Source organism: Hermetia illucens, chromosome 1 (genome assembly GCF_905115235.1).
Source record: "Hermetia illucens chromosome 1, iHerIll2.2.curated.20191125, whole genome shotgun sequence".
Taxonomy (NCBI): domain Eukaryota; kingdom Metazoa; phylum Arthropoda; class Insecta; order Diptera; family Stratiomyidae; genus Hermetia; species Hermetia illucens.
Window position 1 is genome coordinate 52,931,898 of NC_051849.1, and position 20,634 is coordinate 52,952,531.

Genomic DNA, 20,634 nt, shown 5'->3' on the forward strand with positions numbered 1-20,634 from the left:
CAAATTCTTCAGTTAAAATCTGCTCAAAATATTGTCACCATCTACCCGTCGCGACAGGTCGATCGGTAAGCAGAGTACCGTTATTGTCATTAACGCAACAACAGTGTTCGATATACTGTGTGCGTTCGTGCCGACTTATTTTCAAGTTGATACTGATCTCTCTAGCCATTCCGAGTGTCCAGTTTATTGTAAACATCGTTATAATGGACCGCTCGGTTCGCAGTAATCGCTTTCTTTGTTTTCCGATTAGCATTCTCGTAAATTTGTCAATTGGCCAGCGTTTTATCGTCGAGAAACTTGTGGTAGATGCGTTTCTTTTTACGGACCTTCATTTCAATATCGTCAAGCCGAGTATTTCGGTTGATAAACCACTTACCTGGCTGGATGATCTCTAGGTTTGCATAGGCCGCTTTGTGGATCATGTTTTTAATTTGGTTCCGTAATTCTTCCACATTCGTAATGACTGGGAGTTGCGTGAGATCACTTCTTTTGTCTTCTTACGAAATCGCCATCATTTAATGCGCGGCGGACCACTGCGTTTCTCACACCGTTTTATAGGTGGCTTGATTAGTAAGACGGCAATGAATACTCGATGTTGAAGTGTGATGGTCTCATAGGGAACCATTTTGCAGTCAGTGACGGTGGTAAAATGTCGGTATTTTACGCGAATATACTCAATTTGTGTTTTTCTTTTCCCACTGTAAGATGTAGAACGATGGGACAATCGTTTGATGAACCATATATTCATAACTAAAATGTCATGGGTGTCCGCAAAAGCGACTACACGCTCGCAAGCCTTATTGAGCGCTCCAAAACCTTTGCTCCCATGGCACCTGTTAGCGTCTGCCTTTTCACCCACATGTTCCTTAACGACTCCTGCAATGCCGATATAGTCATCGAGTGCATCAAGAATCGTGGTGTGTACGCGGTGAAAAAGTGAATAGTGTGATCAGCTAGTATAATAGTGAGCTTCATCAGCCGGTCATCAGATCGTTCGACTTCTTTAATGGCATCACGGAAACCCTCAGAGATGGCAATGCCATCGGCTTCCTCGCAGAACGCAGACATCAATTCGCCTTTTGCGTAGGGCCCTTATGAGTTTCTCGGTTTTCCAATCAGGGTGCCAATATTTAGCGTGCGGACACGTATTTGATTTGCTCGGACTAATTTACTTACGAACTGACGGCGTCCATGCATTTCTCGACTGAATTCACCGCTCTAGCATTTTTCTGAGGCCTATGACCCAACATGATCATTTTGTTTTTAACGACATGTATGCATTTTCCTGGTTGGTCTGTCGCGGGACCTGTCAGCATGAAAGATCAGGTAAGAATTAACATAGAATAACTTCAACTATACTTTATTTATCTCTTTGCCACTTTACTGAGGATAGTACACATTACTTTGCCTTAAAACCTCCTCCTTTACCTGGGCTTGGGACCAACATGCTTTGTAAATAACATGATGGAGTTAACCGGGTTGATAACACATGCCCAATAATTCATCTGGACCATAGGAGCTCAGATGGCTATTCCGATTCCCTTGGTACCAGGTAACCTCTGGTAAGGCTTGGTGGCCGAAATTATTCCAGATGAGTATTACTGGTGACGCGGGTCTCATCACCTAACTAAGCCTTGGATCGTCCGCCTACTGCACTACCTGCAAGTTAATGTGAATACAGCGTTTAGCGGTGTCACCACGTACAGATTCTCCTCGACTACTTCGTGTTGATTCAGTCGACATGGGTGCTGCCTCGTATACCTCCTAGCACTATGGATTCGGGTGTGACACCAACGCATCAAATTAAAGACCACAATTTTTTGCAAATAACGTGTGATGGACTGAACTGCCTAATAATACCATCTCACCCCTCCACTTTCTCGAATCTGGCTAGCACAGAAGTGTGCAATCGTGTGGCGAAGGGACACTTAAGCTGCATTTAAGTGTTAGTAGGAGCAGGGGCAACTTTCCCATTTTTGTGGTAACGGATAAGGGACATAGCTTTGCTAGTCATTCCAAATGGTCATTCTGACCATCCCCAACATTTTCGTTCATTACAAAACGCATGATGCACATCTTCCTATTCACCTGTAAGTTGAAAATATTGGTATATGGGACATATCGAAATTGAAAATTTGGATGCCCGATTAGTCCTTATTAATACTCGTAAAATTATAGCTCGAAAAGTTTTCCCAATAGGATGGCGTGAGATAAGAGTCATAATGTCATGACAATATGGGCGAAATTTTTTTTCGTTATGTCATTATTTATACTTTACAAAGAAAAGCTAAAAAATCCATACTCAAGAGCTTAGCTCCCGGTTTCCAACTTTTTGCATTCTGGTTATGAAATTTCTTTTCAAACCATTAAAGTATTTCCTTCTATCAACTTTCTATATGAACTCAATGGAATCTCGGATACAAGTATCTCACAATCCGGCCCTGTGCAACATAACCTTTGAAGCAACAAGCCCCAGTCTGTTACCATATCTACAAAAACCTCTCGATCGTTCTTTGAACATTCAACAGACCTTCTATTTCGGCATCCTACGCCTCCATCAATCCATCCAAGAAGAAAAATGCCTGCAATAATGACAACTTTAAAGATTATGATGCATCGACCGAGATACAAACACAGAATGACATCGCCGCGGTTAATAGCTTTAAAACAGTAAAACTGAATATGGAACTCTCAACATTATGTGTATATTGTTCTTTTGTGTTTGGGATAAATTAAATGAAGGGGTCTAGCAAGATGGAGCTTTCCAAAGTATATTGTATCTTTCGAAGCTGGAGGAGGATACGCATTTGCATTTAAATGTAATCTTACTTGTCTGGTTCTTACGGAAGATTGACATTATTAATTTTGAAACGTGAGGGAAGTAACAGGCTGCACACGGGTGGTGCATAGGAGGTGACATTATTAATGACGTTGTTAGGGACAATGGAAAATTTATCATTTGTGAAGATAACATTGGTATCAAGATTTTTGAGGAGTCCCATACAAACGTTACAATATCATATATTTTGTACGCCGAACTTTTGTTTATATTTAAGTTTCCTGGTTTGATGTGCTCCCTCGCCCGCAAATGGGCATGGATTTCTCCATAAATTCCATCAGCCATGTGTGAATAATCACGCAATAGACTAATAGAATTACTAAATATCCACTTGTAGCATTTCAATATCTGAAAGCCAAAACCTCGTTTCCATACAAATACCAGTTCAAGTACCAACCGCGACGCTTGCCATCTAGACTTTTATCTTTTATTTTCACCATTTAACACAATTAGCATGCTGAGTATCTTCGATATTACACTCGATCTAAAATCAATATTACACGACTGTGTGCAGCCATAATCAATTTTCATTTTCAATTTGCTTAAATTTATTACCAAATAAATCCAAGAAAAACAACATGTGTCTTACTGGGGTGGTCGGGGTCACACGGCGCGGGTGGCCTTCAAAATAGTCGAGAATTCCTTGAATAAGAAAAATTCTCTATTCATGCCAAGATACTTGAGTGTGCGTGTAAGTATGTTAATATGGAAGTGTTCACTTCAAATGAGAGGCTGTAATACACATGAAAGCACACTCTTATTATCGGAGTATTTAACAACTCGGTAATTAACTTGTAAAGACAATATTCAATTATTGAAAATGATTGCGATGGATGACGGTGCTGAATTGTTTTACAGCAGGAAATTTGAGCGCCAGCTGTACTGGAAACAATTAGGGGCGTGAATTGAATGGTTTTTCAATATTCCGGAAGAATTGTGCTTTTTACTTTATGAATAGTCACTTTAGAAACTAGTGTGATCCAGAAAATGGGAATGCATGGTTTTAGAGCAGAAAGATTGGAAGTATCAAAAGTTCTCAATAAACGGAAAGACTTCCATATACCGACTACTGTGGACAACAGAAATAGACACTAATTTTGGAACCTTCCTTTCGAAAAGCTTTATTTTTGCTTTAGTGCCATGGGACCTTCTGCCTAGCCACCGAGTTTTCGAATTCCAAAAGCATAGGCGGTACCGCCGCTATCTGGATCGATTGGGTTCTCTCATTGTTAGTGGATCGGTATCCTTGCGCATGCTCATGTGTCACTCGTTTACGAATTCAGCTATTTGCCACCTGTTTGGTATCCCCATCCCTGTTTATAAAATTTAACATGAAAATATTTCCATATTCGTGGATCAATTAATTCACTATAGGTACATCTCCTCTTTCATTCTATTGATCAAGCTTTCCGGCACCTATTTTGGAGGGGGGGGGGGGGGGGGGGTTAAGTTTCTCGTCCATCTAGTAGCATCGGTTATACAAAAATTTTATAGGAGCTTTTTGTAGTCCACCCTCAATTTCAGTATCAGCGGAAGTCCATTGAAGACTTTATTCGTTCCCATGATTCGCAACCAAATCTCATCTTTCCTTGAAATCTTTTAAATGTAGGGCCCTGTAGTAGGCAAACTGATTTCTTTATCCAGAATTGTAATATCTCGCATGTTAGGAACACTTTTCGTGGTTATATCTTAGACTATGCTTCCGACTTGTCGTCTTTCATCGCTACTTGATTGGAACCCCCACATAGCCAAGCAAGCTCAGATAAGTCTAGGCCACTTAGCTCTGGAGGTGACCACTCGCTGGTCATACCGAAACGACTTGTCGGCCTTTCTCGAGGTTTAAACTATCACCTGCCACTTTCGATTTCTGGTCGTCATTGAAGTTCTTCTTTAGTCATTGTCTTAGGTTACCCCAATGACACAATGCAGACCTTAGTTGATGAGATATATATATGGTTGCTATTCACCCTTTGGTGAGGTATAGCGCGGCAGCCACATCTACATGCCATCGTTCGATACGTACTGGTTACCTAAAAAGCATTTCACCCCCCTCCTCCCCTTGGGGAATTCACTTTACATATATATAGCAACACAGAAAGAACACTAGTACAGACAACTTGATCTTGGTGAGATAACTTCATTTCCAGATTTAAGGCAAGGTAGCGAAAGCGGACCCAACGGTGTTAACGCGTCGTTATTTTCAGTCCAACTATACTTGCCTCCCTTTCCAAATTCGGAGCCATTTGGCCAAGGTCCATTACCCGGTTAGAGGACAAACAAACATCATCAGCGTAGGCCAGGCGATTGAGGAAAGATGTCATCATTCATTGAATTCCTTCACGCCCTTGGGACAAAGCAGCATGAAGATCGGTACCGATAAAAAGAGGAAATAATATCGGTGACAAGATGCTTTTCTTGCGGACTCCACGTTGGACCTCAAATACCTTCGAGATTTTATCTCGGTGCAGCATGTGAAATTTTATACTATCATATGTCAATCTCATAATAACTATTAGCTTTTAAAAAATGCCCTTCTGCGTAGAGCACTCTAGATATTCTCCCTGTTAACGTTATCGAAAGCTAAACTCCGCGCACTGTTCCAAAATTATCCGTAGGATTTTGATTTAGTCAATGTAGGAGCATCCAGAGCAGAAACCAAAATGCTCCCTGTCGATCAAGCTTTCGGGATGTTCTTTGATGCGTTCCAAGATTATTTTAGCTATTATTTTTGCGACGGCAGGAAACACGCAGATACTCCTCCAATTGTCACACTCAAAACGGCTGCTCTTCTTTGGAATCTAACCGATCGTCCTCTTCTTCCACTGTCTTGGAAAGATCTCGGATTCCCAGAATTTTCGTACGAGTGGAACCAGCAGAGCGGGAGTAACTGCTGGTGCAGCGATACATAACTCTCCAGGGAGACCGTTAAGCCCAGCGGCTTTACTTCGTCTAAATGCATTGATGGCTGAAGTGATTTCTGTTTTGCTTGGAGGAACAGTCACTGTTCTTCACTTTCACTGTACTACTTCCATATAATACATTGGCACAGAATGAATTCCCCAATTTTGGACAAAACATCGAAGATCGCTGAAAATAAGTTAGCCATATCAAAATCGGTGCCGCCGTCAGCAAAAACAACGCTTCCAAAATATGTGAATTGTTCGACATTTTTGATGTTTTACCCATTAATGTAAATAGGAAGAGTACCATGAACATGCAGGCAGAGAATCTTGGTTTCGTTGCGGTTTATCCTCAATCCAAACTTGCTTGGCTCCTCTTTGGTTGCAAATCTAGAGCCACTTGTCCAAATCCATGACACGCTGATAGAGTTAATAGATGCGATCAGCGTAGTGAAAGTGATTTAGAAAGGATAAAATCCCCCATTGAACCTTTCCAAATCCTCCGGGCAAGGCAGTTCACCGCTTTAACTCCTAATGACCATTAATTTATTTAGGTTTTTATTTGTTCCAATATAAATATTAAAATTTTAATGTGTTTGGTGCTTGGAGACGGTTCTTTATGGAATGACCAAATCCTACTTCTTGGCTGATCTCATGGCGGCTCGCCTTCTTTTATGTTTGTCTACAGAGACTGTCGAGTATCGCTTCACCATGGTACTGTGCCTCTTGCCGAAATCAAGGGATTTCAACGAGCAAAGTTTGTGAACGGGACAAAGGCTGAAGAAGAAGAAAGCCATGGTGTGGTTACTCAGCCGCAGCGGTTGACTGGCGGACGTTAAAATGGACGCAGCCCTTATTTTTTCTCCCAGTGACGACAACCTCCTAGAGGAACGGCTGCAGTCTGTTATTGTAGACCGTCTTGGGCTTGTCTACTCTCCACGCTAGAGGACATTAAAAGGGCCCTCGTATGGTGGCCGCAGCAGCCTCCCCACACTTTTCCTCGGGCGGAGGCTAACCAAAGCGAAATTCAAGACCGGAGACCAGGACGTGCGCTATAAAGGTGGCCTTCATCGGACGGTTTGTAGTTGCCTGATGACATGAACTTCCCAAGAAGAGAGCGGATACGAACTGCATTCCTTGGTCTGTAATTATAACGTTTGGAAGACCAAAGCGTGGGATCCTTTCTGGGCAGAGGACCTTCGCACATGACTGTACTCTAATGTGCTTCAGAGGTATTATCTCAAGCCATCATCTAAACGACCAATAATCGCGAGGCAATACTTGTAATCATGCGAGTTTCGGAAAGGGCCTACACTCTCGAGATGTATGGTGTAGAGGCGCTTCTTTGACCTAAGGAATACACCTACTTCCTTTTGAACATTTCTAGTGATCTTACACTTTTGGCACGTGATGTATTCTCTGGTCTAATTTTTAACGTCCTTGTAAATGGAAGGCCAGATATACTTGCTAGTGACTAGACAGCTCTTTGCAGGGATGTCGGGGTGCGCAGAATGTGCAGCCTCTAAAGAAAAGCGTCATTCTTCGAGGCCACAGCGATTACGGCCGATGGTGATCTCTAAGATCCGGAACAAAGCATCTGCGGACGCATGCTGAATGTCCGAAGTAAATTGGTTTATGCGGGCTAGGTACCGAGATTGGCGTCGGTATCGCGTATCGTTTCATCACAGCAGAATTAGGACCTTACCGATAACTAAAAAGAAATATCGGTAACAGCGATACGCTTTGGACTTCAAATTCTGAGATTTAACATCGATATAGTACGTGACATTTTAGTTCATCATATGTCGCTCTAATAATAACTACTGGTTACTTCAGAAAGCCATTCTTGTGTAAAATATTGTCCGTTAACGCTGTCTAAAGGTCTAAAGCCTTGTATTTATCATTTTCCTATAATTCACCTTCGAAGACTCCAAGATATGAACTAGCCGTTGGTTCACTGCTCAACGAATCAATATTTTGCTATACGCCCTTTGTTTATTATACTAATCCTGAATTTAATGGAGAACGGTGATGTTCTATATGGTTCATACTACCGCACCCTAAACTGTGGAAAACTTCGATCGTGGCGTGAGAAAGCGTATTTTCGAACCTGTTAGCCACAGAGAACTCGCAGGTTACTGGGAAATATCTATTAGTTGCCGATTTCAATTTTTCATCACAAAATTTGTTGTTTCTGAAATTAGTCCTATAGTTATAACACGGGTGAGTTTCTGATACTTATCACTTTTCCGTTATTTTATCTATAAGATCCCATGCAGTAGTGTTGGTAAGGTTTATAGAAGGTCTTTCTTCAAATGCAAAGGAATTCATTTAGCTTGAATTACAGGGAAAGGCTAAACCTGCTAAGAGGCGATCCTATAGTTATGAAACACACCATATAGTATAATTCTGTCTGATTGAGCCATTGTGGTGTAGTTGTCTATGTAAGGTCCGTCAGAACGTCATTCTGAGTTAACTTTTAGTAACTACGAGAACATAGCTGTAGACTGATATTTTAACCGTGCAGGTCTGCCAGCACTTATATGAAGAACTCTACCCTTTTGATTGACAAATATCATCTCGTAATAGCCTTTTGACCACTAGCGGTGCTTAAAATGTGACATTATTTGTATCAAACAAGAGAGCGAATACCAACAATCCATCGTTGACTTTGATCAACCACGAGAACATATTTGCGGTTTTCGGTAATCGTGGCGAATTCCATCAGAAAAGGGGGACCCCTGTGAATTTTTGAAATAATGATATCCATCCATCCAAATATTCGATGGGGAATACTTCCGCTGTAGGATTTACGTGTAAGTGGATCTGAGCTGATATATTTTTAGCCGAATTCCACAGTGAGGTCCTAGCTCTGCTCTCTGGTTGACAAAAGTCTACGAAAATACGAATTGCTTCTTAATCACTCCCACGGACCCCTAGTTCATTGCATTAGACATTGTCACTTTACCGCCCTTTGAGTGTTAGTCCATTAAGGACTGTTGTTTGAATATCATCTTTAGGGTTTAGTCACATTTGGTGGATAATCGACTCTCGCTCGAAAGGAGGTTTTTCTTTGCAATGCATCTTGCGTAGCTTTACTCCCAAATACTACTTTTCTAGTAAGCGGTTATTAGCGCTTTCCTTAGCCAAAGGGAGGTTAATCGATATCTTGGTTCTATTCAATTCTTTTCCTATCGGTTTTTAATCACAATAGATGCTTGCCTAAGTTCCAGTTAAGATTACCATCGCCACCGCGACAGGACGTGGGCGACACCGTAAACGTCAAGGCGAATGTGCATATTTATATTATAGATACTTCTCTGGGAAAAGCTTTCACCAGTTGATTTACTTCATAAAGTTAAATTGACGGCGCGATGATTGAGGGGATAACGCGTCAGCCTCTCAATCTCATTGCTGTTGGTTCGAATCCTAATCTCCCCAAAAAATGAGCAACAGAGAGGGTGTGTGGAAGGCCATTAAGAAGTGAACAGGAACTATTTCTAAAGTTTTGGACTTTCTCCTCCTGCAGCCGATAGCGTTTTGAAGTTCTGACCGTTTTCGAAAATTTGTTTCAGACACTCGTGGCTAAAAGAGTTAGCAGACTGCGAGTTTTGAAACTTTATTGCTATCGAAATGTCAACAGTGCCGCGGGTAGGGACTGATTTCATGATCTCAACTAATATCTGTGTCCTGTATTTGGGGAATTCCGGACTAAGATGAATGAAGTCTGTGCCAAAGGGAGAACAGGTTAGATGCCCGTAGAGGCATTAATCTGAAAGAAAAAGTGGCGGTGGTTAGGGCACACATTGGGAGATGGCCTCAATTCAATCTTGGTTGGTTATGCCATGCAATAGAACTCATTATCTCATAACTGACGAGTAGGTCACCTCTGCGTGGCAGATGGGAAAATCGTGAGGTGAGTTGCAGCAAATTTACAGGAACCGACAGCGATGGCACATAAATATAATTGACGCACTATATCCTATATTGAGGTTTATGGCAACCATTCTTCTAATCTGTACTGTTAATCAACATATTATGATACATTTTCCGAAGCACTTTTAGTTAACTTCTGGAAAAAGTAGAACTTCACTGAAAATTATTAAGAAATTGACACCTTCGTATATAAACTGTTTTTATTAGCATAATGATATCAATCAAATTTATGCAATCAGGAAAATGAGTAAAATAAATACTGATCGAAACAAACTGATATACAAAGGCAATATCTGTCAAAATTTTTGAAATTTTGAAAATATTTTTACACGAATTTTATGCTTAGCTGTTAATATACATTTTTCTGTATTGTTTTATTATGGGATCAGTATCGCAGGTTGTAAATTTCCAAAAAAAGATATTTTTAGTGGGTATAATTCTAGAAAATTTATGATCTGAGTGATATTGCACGTCATTTATGTTTATGAGTGAGGATCGATATTGATAACAAAAAGAAAACAAAATTGATAAAAGTGTGTATTCTAGATAGCGCAACTGAATTTTGTATCTGTATTTGATAAGTATACTATACTACGATCCATAGTTAATTTTTGTTGGCGGGTACCTATTCAGTTGAAATAAGGGATGAACTTTTAGAAGTAGTGTCTTAAAAAAAGTTACATTTTTCTCAACAAATTTCGTAATTTTTTCGAACAAATATGCGCATTTTTCCCAGTCAATTTCATAATTTTCTTAAACAAATTCGTAATTTTTTCCCAAATAACTTCGTAATTTTTACATCCAAATTTAAACTCCTAACATAATAGTAACATGCGGAGACATTATTACGCAATCAATCAACATTAATAAAATTGACTGATAACTTAAATGAACAAGGATCTCTCTGACAATTGTTCAGACAATGAGTTTCTTGTTTAGTACTTTAAATTTGTTTCCTTTGCTTCCTTAACTATACTTAAGGGTTGATATCTGTTTGCAGCCCTAAAAAAATTTTTTTTAACAAGAGTTGGTATGTTGTTAAATTATAAATCACAACAAATATAACAACCGATTAAGCTATTCTTCAGGAGTAAGAAATTATTGACAATTTTTTACAAAATAGAGGTTGACTTAAAGTTTTTACTAAGGAACTCGTCATCAATTGTTCAAATCGTGTATATTTTACTATATAATCAATTGGAGCAATTATTTACCAATGGTTTAACTCCGCCCTTATGGTTAAAAAAAATTGCTGGCAGGTGGATTATGACCAGGCCAGGGCTAACTGGTCCATTACAGCTCCTGCGTATTTTCGGTGCTTCTGGCGAAAGTAAATACAATTGCAAACACCTTTCCGTCGCTGTATGCATTCTGTGCTGAAGAAGGAAACAAGTTGTTTCCAAAGTACTGGTCATAGCGGAATAAAAAATAATTGTCTAGGGATGGAAACGATGTTTGCAATTCATAACACTATCCGGTTTTTTGATAATGTAAACTTAAGCTCAACTTGAGTTGGTTAAGCGTCAGCCTCATGATCGCGCTCCTTCGAGTTCGATTCCCGATTCACCATTGTGTTTTTCGCCGCTAAAAGCGTATGACTTGCAAAAACATTACTTGTGAGGGTAATAAAACTTGGCGAAGTTTCATTGCGCAAAACGAATTATATTAACTTAGAAAAAATTATTGAAAAAAAAAAAACAAAATATATATATAGATTAAAGGCTACCAAGTGGGAGAGTATACGCCGATTTAAAACTCCCACAGTAATTACGTGCCATAGCTTCGCCATTTGATTTTTATTCATATGTTTTTCTACAAATCAATTGTTTTCAAGTAGAGATGGGTAGGTGATATATGTAATATTAGCGTCTTATAGTGTCATATCACATAGCCATTACTGAGCGCGATCCAAAGATTACAATATCACCAAACATTACCGCATTGCCTAACATTATCGCGTTACCAAATATCACCGCATTACCTGACATTACGGCATTACAAATTTGTGTTATAATATAATATCATATTTCGAAATATCGCCTGGCCTTGCCGCTTTTCGTAGCACAAATAGTGGTGGCAGTTTTCGATGCCGACGCGTAATATCGGACGATGTTTGGGCTTGCTTTAAGCTGGCTTTAGACCGACTTTGGGCTGGTATCAAACTGCTTTTCAATTGGCTTTGGTTAGAAAATGATTTGGGATGCATGTGAATATGGGGATGCAGATTCTTTGCTCAAACAATTGATTGGTAATGTTGTGAATGAATATCGCCTGCTGGTTTATGTGTGTATGGCGTTGGTTCTAGTATATGCGGCCGAGGTGAATATCAAGTGCTGATGTCGATTACCGGTTGCTAATCTGTTTCCTCGATTGGATTTGATGCGGAAAGGTGATTTCGGTTTTTATTTGAATAACAATAACATTTGAATAGCAATTTCTAGTTAAAAAGGAAAAATTTTACAAATACATTCTTTTTTCGTCTAATTGTATATCTCCTCTTAATTACGAACTGTGTTGGCTTTGGAATACTACTTTCAAAATTTTGTAAAATGGGAGGTCAATTTCGGCCTATTCCCATTAAAATGTTTTCTTTCACTGTTTTCCACAAATTTTTTATTGGTTTGATATCCGGCGATTGCACTAACTAAATATGATTTTTTTTGTTCTTTGAACCAGTTTATCGTTATTTCGGCCTTATGTTTCGGACCGTTGTCCTGCAATGCTTTACTTCAAGATATGACAAAAGGGACTTCTTTGCTCCTTTAGGAGATTGCATTTTTAGACTAAATCGAACGGATTTACCTTGCAAAATATTTTTTGGGGATGCTTTGTTTACAACAGTTGCTAGAACTTTCGACATTGTTATCCCTATTAAAAAAGATTATTTGCAGTATTTCTCTTTGCTAAAACTTATTGCGGATTATCTTTTGTAAGGAAGAAAGATATTTGAAAAATTAGTTTAACTTTCTTCCGAGTCGATCACAGACAGAGTGACGAAGACTCCAATGATGACTTGGATTACCCAAGTTTTCACAGTCATGGGAAACTGTATTTATAATGGTAGATTGTGAACAAAATGTCAGGGTATTGCATGGGTGCTGACTACAAGCCAACGTTTAGAAGTTGTCACTAAAATCATAAATATCGCGCTAGTCTTGAAAATTACTATCATGTAAAATTTTGTGTTTTTATGATTATTATTGGATTATTGATCATCATATAATCTGACTTACATGGTAAGGCAAAAGTAATCACTCTATTGGAAAACGCTAAAACGGTAAAAAGCTGTTTAGTCCGCAAGAACGTGGATAATTGTTTTCATTCTTTTGCCCAACAATTCGTCGGTTGTGTTGGCTGGCCGGTCTTGCTGCTGAGAATATCGCTGCTGTTGCCCAAGATGTCGAAGAGGAGCCCAAAAAATCGACCAGACGACGTGCCATGCAATTGGGCATTAGCCGGCGGTCCCAACGTTAAATTTTGGTGGAAGATTTGAATATGTTTCCTTAGAAAGTGCAGACAGTGTCACCTGTCGACCCCCAAATACCTCTAACCTATGTTCAAGTCATCCTGAATCTCCGAGGAGAGGACGATTTTTCGTCGAAAATGAGCGATCAGGCCCATTTTCATTTTAGCGGTTACGTGAACAAACAAAATAATGATTTCTGGGGCACCGAAAATCCGTGTATTACCCACGAAGAGCCATTATACCCCCTCAAAGTTGCTGCACGGTGTGCTGTTTACGCTGGAGGAGTCATCGAGCGGTTTTTCTTTGAGAACGCCGCGGGCCAAATGACGACTGGGGATAGCGCGCTACAGAACCATGATTATCGATTTTTTTCACCCTCAATTGAATGAATTGGGACTGGAGAACATGTGGTTCCAACAGGGCGGTGCAACGGCGGACACTGCTCGAGCCACAACCGATATTCTGAAGGAAGCATTTCAGGGTCGCTTAATCTCTCGTTTTAGTGATTTACAATGGCTGGCCAGATCACCTGATTTAATTGTTTCAGAATTCTTTTTATGGTTTTTTTTTTGAAGTTCAGACTTTTCAAGCCCTTAAGGAGAATATTCGCCAGGAATGCGAGAACCTGTCGCCCGAAGTTCTGGCAAGGGTGATAGAAAATGCTATAAATCAGGACAATATGGCCAATAACTCCGGCGGTGACCACTTGGCTGATCATTTTCGTGACTTGATGGATTAAATAAACAAATTTCACAAGCATAACCAAAGTTTTTCATTAAAAACAATTACAGCAAAGCAACATCGGTGGATTATGTACTTTTGCCTCCAACTGCTTACAAAAAAAAAAAAATAAACGTCTAATTGTATAATTTTTAATTCTTTTTTCTTTTTTTTTACAGAAAACAAAGTTGATATAATTTGTGGTAAGTTTTGACTTTTCACTGTTCTGTAAATTTTGTGTAAACCTTTATATATATATATATATATGTATATTTTAAATAGTTGTTCCAGAAATAGTAAATAGTAAAACGAAAATATTATGATTATCATGAGAATTGTACTACCAAAAATTTGATGTTGCAAAACAGTTCTTTTTATCGTTTCTGCAACAGATTGTAAACTATCAACCGTTTCTCTCTGAAAATGCATTTTTTTTTCATTTAAACACCACAAATTTTAATGATAGCTCTTTCTCTTCAATTACTTCAAATTCATACTAAAAATAAAGTGAGAGGTCTTTGACTTATTCATTTTTCAAACAAATACTTAGTATATTCTCTTTTTTTCGACCTACTTATATGATAAGAAATATTAAATGAATGCTATCGAATTTCAATCTGTTACCTCATAATTCCATGCTTTATTTATGAAGCATCGATATTCGCTATCTTTTGTCTATAGCATAGCAACTAAAATTGAATAATTATTCCAACCATGCATTCATTCGTGAAAATCTAAATCTATGTGGACTAAATCTCGCATTATCGTTTTGTTATAAATCCCCAAGAAAGCTACGAAGCCACATTGTGCGGAGAATTACAATTGTTGGCTTAAGTGGCGTTTATTATCAGCTGCACATTTTTTTTGTTGGCAGTGTTATTATTATATAAAAAAATCAATTAAATTAAATAAAAAATTTATGTTGTATATATTTTTTTATTTTACGTCTAAGTATGGAAAAATTCTTTATTTTATTTATTTTTAATGGATCTTGGTGTTAATCGAAAAATTGACAGAAAAGGCAGTCTTTAAAAGATTAAACATAACAATTTAACATGGTTTATATTTTATAATTTTTCTACTTGAAGACCTACATTGCAGTAAAATTTGAATGTTGCCCCCTAGGGTGTTTTACATAAATAGACTAGGGTGCGCCAATGAACAGGACAAAGGCTAAAGAATAACATAAAATTTTTAATATTACACGTATATAGTATAAATGGTGGTTTTATATCTGGTTTGCTAATGCATCGTCAAATTAAAGCGTTTTTACATAAAACGACCATTCTTTATTCTTAAATATCGCAGTTACTAATGAAATATTCTCGTTCACCTTCAACTTACCCTCCATTTGCAAATTCCTTGCCGATTTTGTGCCATTTTTACGTCAAAATGGAGAACTTGCTCCTACAAAAATTTGCTTACTCGTAGTACCACTCGATATAATTTTTTGTGTGACCCATTTAAAAAGAAATAACTCTGAAGTGGCAGTTTTTATTCTTTAATTTATGCATATGTATATTGATAGAAATATTGATATAAATTTGAATAAAGTTACGTTTTTGCGGTTTGTTGCCGCTGAGAGTTAGTATTAATTCTTTCATTATATGCATAGATAATTCACGGAGGTTATCCTGACGATGTTTTATTATAATACCCAAGAATTTATGGGATCACAAACAATTATGTAAATTATTCCTAATAAATAAAGTGAAAAAAAGAGGATAGTATTACCCATTCTCCTATAACGTATTCATTTTATTCACATAGAAGAATTAAACGACAACAGATAGGCAAGTTTTTTATTCCTGAAAACGTAGGAACGACAAACTTGCATATTGATAACATATGAGTTCACTTTCGTTAGGATGGATTATTCGAATTGAATAGAAAGATAATTTATGGCGCAGGTATATTCACTGCTCCTATAATTTGCATTGAAATTAGGTGTTTTGTAATAAACTTGAATTTTCAAAAATGTGACTTTTAGAAAGAATGTTTGTCCGAGCTGAGAATTCTCTAGTCCTATCAATACTCAGTCAAAATTAAATGCTCCTTTTTTACTGTCATTATTCCAATGTAAACACTGATTTCCAGTTCCCCATCCGCGGGGACGCATCCCACGGCATTGCCCATTGTAAATCTTAACGAAATTGCCTGACGCTTGCTGTGATTATAGTGTCAGGCAATAACGCAGACCATTCTGTTTGCCAGTGTAGTTCTCAGACATCCCACTTTACTCTTTCACCCATATTGCCAGGAGAGTTCGTCACCTCCAGCGTTAGATATTTTTTTGTTTTTTGTAAGATTCATCAGTTCCGGATTCAAGCTGAGATGATAATAATTTCGGGCCGTATTATCCTTTTGTGTAATGCTTTTTCCTTTGCAACAACCTTGGTCTATGTTTCCGCGTTCCTTTTTAGGTTCTTACCTTCCCTGTGTTCACTGAAGCCAGCAGCGTAATATTTACAATTTTGGATATTTTGTTGGGCCTCTCCTTTTCTGATGTGAGGCTTTTTTATTTTTTAGCGTCCTGCAGGGGTCCAAAAGAATTTTTTGCTGCCCCTTTACCCTTCCTTTCAAGTTTCGCGCCACTTCTATCACTTGGATGACGTTTGCTTACTTCCTGGTGTTTCTGCAAAATACGAAAGATGATTTGATTGTATCAGGACACTTGTACTCTGTTGGTTTTGTGTCTGTATGTGGTTGCGAGTTATTTGTGTACTTCTGCATTTGAGCTCCCCTGACTTCAACTTATTATTAAATTTGACATCGTAGGGTCTCCGTACTTTCGACTGGATGACGAATGCCCGGATTGTAAAACATATCCTTGCAGCGGGTTTTCTCCGAGATGATATAATCCTTAGATACACCTCTTTCTCCAGACTACTCGTAGTTCTAGATACACCGGTGGTCAAGTAACACACCACTGGGCCACTGCAGTCGAGGGATATTGACGACCGGAAACTTGATTACTCTTTCCCAAAAGCTGCTGGTACTTGGATTCTGTCACTCCCAATTTACTCGAAAAACGCTGAAGATATTATCACAAAATTTGCTAAACAGTTGCGGTCTGTGGATCCCTTTTACTTCGCGGGGAGGAGGCGTTTTAAGCGACCAAGCCTTCCGTTCTTCGTGCCCTCGGCTTCTCCAATTTCCACCTGAATCCCTTCCTTCAGCATTTCCCGGATGATGTTCGCCGAGCTTATGCCGATTTCCAGAGAGTCTTCCAAGCTCCTCCTGTCTAAGCAGAATCGGGGATAGTAGAATATGACATGCCCCGGGTCCTCAGGCGTGTAACAACAGTTAGGACAGAAGGGACAAAAGAGGGAATCATCCAACCTGAATTGGTGCAGATACTTCCTGTAACCACCATGGCCTGACAGGAATTGGGTCAGATGGTAGTTAATCTCACTGTGCCGTACACACAGCGTGCCTCATTTGCTAGAATGTCCATCGGGATCATTTTCCGAATAACACACGCTCCCTCGCCAAAGGTTGTTCTGCAGGTGTTGCACATCCTAAGCTCCACTAAGCAGTAAGTCATGTTTACTCTCCTTCGATTACTCTCACACGCTAGTGCTTCGTCCCAAACTGACGTCGCGTATAATAGTGTGGACCAAACCACTCCAGCTACAAGTAATATACGACTCTATCTGGTGTGTCCCCTTCAAATTGTTCTTGGCATCAATCATCACCCTCATGTATTTGATACCCAGCTTTGAAGCGATCATTTGGCCACCAGCACAAATACTAATCGTATTCCGATTCCTATGGTTGATAATTAAGACCGCCTCCGTCTTTTGTTCCACAAGGTCAAACCGAACCATCTCCAGCCACACTTTTATGACGTTAATGGTTTCCTTAGCGTATACTTCAACGTTTTCTGGTTGTTTCGCAACGATAGTCACGGCTAGATCACCTGTGAAACCGATTATCGGGGCATCCCTGGTACGGGAAAGACAAAGACACCGTTGTACATCACGTTCCACATGAGAGGACACATGAGGACCCAATACTGAGCCCTGTGGTACTCCTGTTGTGACAATGTAATGCTTGAGTCCCTCGTCCGTGTCGTACCAAAGTGTCCTTTCCCAAGGGTAACTTCCGAAAAACTTAGTCAAGTAACTAGGGACACCCGTTTTAGCCAATGAGCTTTTTATGCACTACCAGCTGGCTGAATTGAGCGCATTTTTGAGGTCCAACGTCAGCACGGTTGTTTGCTGAAATCGAAATTTTCGCCCCTTTCGAGCATCTTTCCTAGCGGGCGCCTGCCTCTTCTACCGACTACCGCTTCAAATATGCTGATAAGCCAGTCAGATCTGGTATTAGCAGTGAACTTAAGAGTTCTTTTGAGAACAGCATCCAAACTAGGAGCTCTATTATCACCGATTTTCTGACAATCCTCCTCAGTTACAGTTACAGGTATGGTGTAGACGTGCAATGCTTGTTTATACTTTTGAGAGGGACCACCGCCAGCACGATATCGAGTAGAAGATGCAAGCAGGTCAGTTTTGGTGTTCGCCCTTTCATATTCTTCACAACTACCCTACACGCTGCTCGCCAGGGGTTTTGGTTTGTCTGCCTGTATGTCTCTCACACGAATTTTTCTCAGAAAAGGTTAACTGATTGACGCTGAATTTGATCGGAAGGTGGGAACTGTGAACGCCCACGCCTAGAATGAGTTACATTGTTGTTCTACGTAGAATTTAAGGAGGTATGGGGGGTTTCCACTTATGCGAAAGGAGGGTGTACAATGTTTTTGACCTAATATAGTCATTTGAGATATCGGATGAAACATCTCGATTAGTATTTTCAAACGCGTACCCCTTTCCTAAAGGGATTCACAAAACCTTCGTTGGCCAGAAATATATCCAACTGCGCAAAAGCATTTAATAGAGTGCACGGCTTCGCGTTTGCTTTTCTGCTACCCTACTGATGGGTCCAAGCATTGAAGTCATCGGCAATCACCCATGGACTTCGTCCTCTTGAGTCGGCAACAAGATTGCCCAGCTTTTTCTCGCAATCGAACAGGTTCAGACTTGGTGGAGTGTAACAGCCCGTCCGTCTGTCTGTCTGCTAAACCCGATGTATTCCGAAAAGGCTAACGGTATTGTCACGAAATTTGATGGGAAAGTGGAAACTGTGAAAACTCCCACATACAGTGCGTTATATAGTTCTACACTATCGGACAAAATAAAGTACAAAGCAAAGCAAGAAGTATTCTCGCCAGGCAAACTCAAAAATGGAAGCATTTTCTTTTTAAAATAGAACTAGAATTTTTTCTTTATTTCATATCAGAACAAAAATAACAAACAATTTTATCAAAAACCAATAAACGGTGTGGACCCTGTATTTCAAGGTGAATAAGTGCATAATAAGAAATAAGTTCATTAATTACTTCAAATAAAAAAAGAGTCAAAAAACGTCATATTTAATATCTGGGATGTGCTCCTTTATTTTTTTATCACCTTTTTTAGTCCTTTTAGAACACTTCTAACTAAATTTTTTAGGGTATTTCTAGGTATTTTTATCCACTTCCAACGGCTTCTGCGGCAGAGAAGTATCCCCATACCATTAGGGAATCGCCACCGTGTTTAACCGTGGCTGCAATATTTTTGGTTTGGAAAGGCTCACACCCAACTCGATTACGATTGTTTGGAATTTTTTCAACTCAAATTTTGATTCATCCGACTAAATTATTCGATTACAAAACGATTCGGCCATGTTATTTGTTGTTGTTGCAAATGAGAGTTCAAATAGTCTTCTTTACACTCTACGTTACAAAATGTTCAAATTGGTAGCTTCTTTTATTTCTCTTGAGGAGTTTTGACCTTTTTTCAGCTTCTATCATTCGGTCATTCTCCGCAATAGTCTTCCGCTTTCGGTCCCCCAATTTCTTAAAACTTTCGGTCGTTGTGCGTAATTTATATTTTTCACTATTTTTCTTGCTCCAGCCTCTTTTAGCCTACTAAGAAGTCCACAATTTGAAATTTTATACACCAATTTTCTTTTCGGCGAATCCCATTTTACAATTAAAATGTAGCAGAGGTGTATTGGTAAGTTATCATTCATGAAAACTGTACTGACTTTGGAATAGATGTGTTTGCACTTTATTTGGTCCGATAGTATATGTAGAATTTAAGGGGGCTCCCCGTGCATGCAAAAGGGTTTTTTCATCAAATATATTGTTGCCGGGTATCAAATGAAAGGTCTCGATAAATACTTTTCAAAACTGGTCCAAGTTTTGACATTTAATTCACACGGGGGGAGGGCGTTGACTTGAAAGTGGTCATTTCTTTTACGGGCCCATTCTCAGAAAAATCGAGCTCCGAAATACCCTCCATACCGATACCAAGTTCGGTGGAAATTGTACTATGGTTAACAAGGTTACAGAATGTCAAAGGTGTCGTTTCAGTGCAAATTTTAAGCTTCTGGTTTCCTGACTTGTTAGTTGCTAAACCAGGGTTTCTTTTTCTGTTTTCATTATTCAAGAGTCTAGACGTCTTGTCATTGAAAATTTGGTGGAGGTAGAGAATACTGAAGGGGGGAGTAAGTGGGAGTTTTAAAATGTCAGGAATGGAAACAAGAAGTACAAAAAGATATTTAAAGGCCATCTGTTGCCAACATAAAAGCTTGATGTTATCGTAACGTATCTTGCATGTGCGGGTTTAGCAAATCTTCGTTAGGTTCTCTTCTGCTCAAAGAAGTTCATATGAAACATTTCACTGACTAACGAGGCGATGTGTTGCTTGAACCGCCTGAGTAAAAGA

At 39.2% G+C, this 20,634-nt stretch overlaps 1 protein-coding gene across 6 annotated transcripts in view; it reads left to right on the forward strand.

Moving 5' to 3' along the window:
• LOC119647924 overlaps positions 1-20,634 on the forward strand; it is a 126,207-nt gene that overhangs the window by 30,024 nt on the left and 75,549 nt on the right. For 5 of the 6 annotated variants that reach the window (XM_038049275.1, XM_038049265.1, XM_038049284.1 and 2 more), the window contains one exon: positions 14,041-14,064. The exons of the other annotated variant lie outside the window; for it this stretch is intronic. The gene's annotated coding sequence lies outside the window, so the exon portion shown is untranslated. The remainder of the gene's footprint in view (positions 1-14,040; positions 14,065-20,634) is intronic. 6 annotated transcript variants of the gene reach the window in all.